Source organism: Lepeophtheirus salmonis, unplaced genomic scaffold (assembly GCF_016086655.4).
Source record: "Lepeophtheirus salmonis unplaced genomic scaffold, UVic_Lsal_1.4 unplaced_contig_8723_pilon, whole genome shotgun sequence".
Classification (NCBI taxonomy): Eukaryota; Metazoa; Arthropoda; class Copepoda; order Siphonostomatoida; family Caligidae; genus Lepeophtheirus; species Lepeophtheirus salmonis.
The window spans coordinates 38,452-42,237 of NW_027296487.1; the positions used below are offsets into that span (position 1 = coordinate 38,452).

The 3,786-nt window shown below is 30.7% G+C and overlaps 1 long non-coding RNA gene across 1 annotated transcript; it reads right to left on the minus strand.

The window, feature by feature from the left end:
* Positions 1-426: 426 nt before the first annotated feature.
* On the minus strand, positions 427-1,492 carry LOC139907560 (uncharacterized). Its single transcript, XR_011784250.1, has 3 exons — positions 1,353-1,492; positions 1,188-1,281; positions 427-1,059 (listed from the first exon to the last, which is right to left on the minus strand). It is a non-coding gene; the product is annotated as an uncharacterized lncRNA (long non-coding RNA).
* Between the last annotated feature and the right edge of the window lie 2,294 nt (positions 1,493-3,786).

Consider the following 3,786-nt stretch of genomic DNA (forward strand, 5'->3'; position numbering starts at 1 on the left):
TTAAACATTGATGTAACATCCAAGAAAAGACAAAAATACTCAGAAATGCTATAAATTTAAAGTATTAAATTTGAAAGGGGTTTTCAGCAGTGGAGTTGTGCCTCACAAAATTGAAATCCAATTCATCTAAAAATTATCTGAACGGCTTTATATTTTCTGAAGTGAAAATACCAATACGATAAATAATAACATTCTTTTTTTTTTAATAACAATGATATCAATTTAGTCAGTACTAAATAATATTTTCATTAATAATAAATATATTGTATCAAATTAATTACTCATTTTCATACTATGCACTCAGTTTTTAGTTTAAATTTAGTTCTAATATAAAGTGTATTTTGACTTCCTTGGGGAAAAAATAGAAAATACTTTTAAAATCTCATTCTGAATTTTAAAATATATGTTTGATTTTTTAAGAGACTATAGAATTTTGAGAAGGCAAAGTCACACAAAACGTTTAAAATGCATAATTAACTTTGGAACAAATTGAAATACATCACTGAAATTTTTGTCGTTATGTAAGTATAATAAAGTCACTTTATAAACAGCATAAGATCAAAAAATGCTTAACATTGCAAAACCTTTAACAACAAATTAACCATTTAAATGGATGGTAATTTTTAGGAGAAATTATTTTAGGGGGAGGTTTGCACTCTATGGAGTGCCCTTTCTGGTTCCCCTTATTTTCACTTTAAACGAATACTAATTAATGACGATAGTTAATACGAAGAAGTTCGTCGAGTACATTTTAAAATGTTTTTCAATATCATAGAACTAAAGTTATAATAATTGATAGAAATCAACAGAAAATTTGGAATATCTTTGTCAAAACCAAAAAAAAGGTACTAATGGATGTAATTAGATTGATCAGAATCTTCCTTATTGTCGGTATCGTTTATCCTTGAGTCTTCAGATCGATTTTTGGTAAGGAACGGGCTAAGAGGCAAATTAAAACTGAGAAATCATATTCCACAAAATTCACGAACAACGATATGATCCATAGTAAGTACAATAAGGCATAGTTCTACTTCTCCCGTTGCTCCACCAAAAACCCACCTAATAACGTACAATATTTGTGTATGAGGTCATTAAAAAAAGTTAATTAGAAAATAAATTTAATTTTAAAAATCAATGAATTAATTTGACAGCTGTTTGTAAAAAGGTAAATCTTATTTATCACTTACCTTAACTAAATAAATAAAAACAAATTCAAAAGAATTTTTTCACGCATAACCTGAAGAACAATTTCAAATAAGACATTCCTAATCCATCTTTTATCTTTAAAAAAAAAAAAAACATATATACATTTATAATAAATCAGTAAGGAGCATTTTACATCATTGTATCACCTTTGTTTTCACCACAACTGCATCCTCACACTCACTATTCCAAGTAAAAAGGGATCTTTCATCCAAATACATAAGACTACACTTGGAAATAAGGTTCTCAAAATTGAAATTCCACTTAATCATAACTTTTATTATATAGCGTGATGACTCCCAATATCTTATACAAATTTCACACAGAGCCGAAAATTAACAAAAAAACAATACACTTTAATAATGATCACTATGATTTGATACTTGAAGATTTTAACCATTTTTTGTTTCAAATTATTTAAGCACACATTATGATCCTTGGAGAATATTCTGGTGCACCCATTTTCTGTTATCAATGGTAAACAAGAAGAACAATTTGTTCAATGGTCGCTCATGGATTTAGCTATTTCATTAATGTTCTCTGGGATTAAATTTTTTGAAAAACACGGATTTTTAGGAATAAAGATTATATGTTATGATCCAGCATTAGAGGATTAATGGATGGACAATCCATTCATCTTTCGATCAGGACATCCTCAAACCAAACATTTACATCTGGGAGATTGGATGTCATCAGGAGCGATGAACAAATGGACATCAAAAGGTTTCCGTTTCGATCATCACGATGGAAAGATTTTACATACAATTAAATTCAATACACACCAAAAATTCTCTTTTGCCTTTTCTCCATATTCAGATTACATATATATAGATTCAGATCTGGCTGGTTTGGAGGCCAATAATTCAGCAGTCTATGGATGATCTTGGAGCTATATGAAACATTTGGCCATGTGAGGCCTTAATTTAAGTCCATAGTCAATCTGGGCTTCAAGCCTTGGTTCATGAAAGCAGTAGGCATCAGTGTTTTAGATCTTGGAAAACAATGAGGAGGGATGACCTATTTCGAAGCTAACCACCCCAAACACATCATGAAGTGGCATGGGTTAATTCGTCTTCATGACGAATTAAACATATTATCATTGGGGCAGAATTCAACCATCTATTATTCTGGTAGTTGGTCTTCTGCTCCTGGCAAGATGTTTTCTCTGTTCGTGATGAAGTGAGGAGCTCTTTGAGTGTTTTTTTATTTTTTGTCAAGATATGACCTTTCCTCATTTTTTATGAGTAGTAACGAAGGTTTTCGTGAATGCAGGGCCGGATCAGCGAGCGATTGTTACCGTTCTATATTCCCTATGAATAATCCACATGATGACATTTGCGCAGGCTTCTGGACCTGGTTTTTATATTAGCTCAAAATCATTTTAAAGGCCAGGGGTGTATTAATTGCAAAAATGATTTAACCTTGGCTATTTGAAAGTTATGTTTTTGCTCGTGTTACAGAGATAAAGAGGGCTCAGCGTTTTTCCAAATATTTGGGACAATGAAGTCCTCAATTAATTCCATTTTTTTTCAACTGATGCAGGATTGAACAAAACAACAACAAAAAAAAAAATCCTTAATGAATTTATCCGTAATTAATCTGATTATTCGGTTGAGACTCATCGATTCACCATGCCGTGAGTCATAGCAATTGAAGTTGTATTTCACCCTACGGCATAGTAATTGATGAAACATCTTGTCGTTTATAAACCATAAAGGCACTTTAAACTTGTTTCTGGTTTTTGGGTGTCGGAAATCTATCACTTTTTACTTGGTATCTGAGGAGGGTTCGGTTAGAAATTTTATATATCTTTTCATCATCTATTCTAATAATAAATATTAAATTCTATTTATTCGTCTTTTGCTTGGTGGATCATTCATTGTCTAATGTATTTGTTTATTTATTATATATGCTCAACATTTTTTCTATAAGCCTTTTGGAAAAGTCATTTGTTTACCAACAAAATTGAAGAAAAGTATTTCCAGACCAGTAATAAAACAATCTCAACTTGATTTTCAAAATTCAATAATAAAGTTTCTAATAAATTGCATCAATTGATGTTTTACTCAACAAAATTGAAGAAGAAGTAGGATATTTTTCTATTTTTTAAATTGAAGTAAACAAGCGTTTTAAAGTTTTAGACGCTCAAAATGTTCTTAATTTCGAGTAAATCAATTCTTAGAAATCATCATCATACACAAAAGAGAGTTTCAATCACCTTATTCTCCATCAATTTGATGTCTTTGACTTCGGGAACGCCAAGAGTGATTACATTAAATTTGTTAAACACAGCGTTGTATTTTAACTCCAAAGATGTTACAGATCCGTCAAAAGGATTATTAAAAGCTGAAGATGTTTCGACCTATTCCTTGATGGAATAGTATTAAAAGGATTAAGATTGGGAGTACTGGGAGGCATCATGTTTTGACATTCAGAAAAGTTAGCTATTTCAATTAATTCTATTAAAATGCCGTCATAATGAGATGTAAACAACGTGATTCAAAATAAATCATGAGGTGACGCTGAATGATAGGTCACTAGAATACTGAAGTTATATTAGTTTTACGAGAATAATTCTCCTGT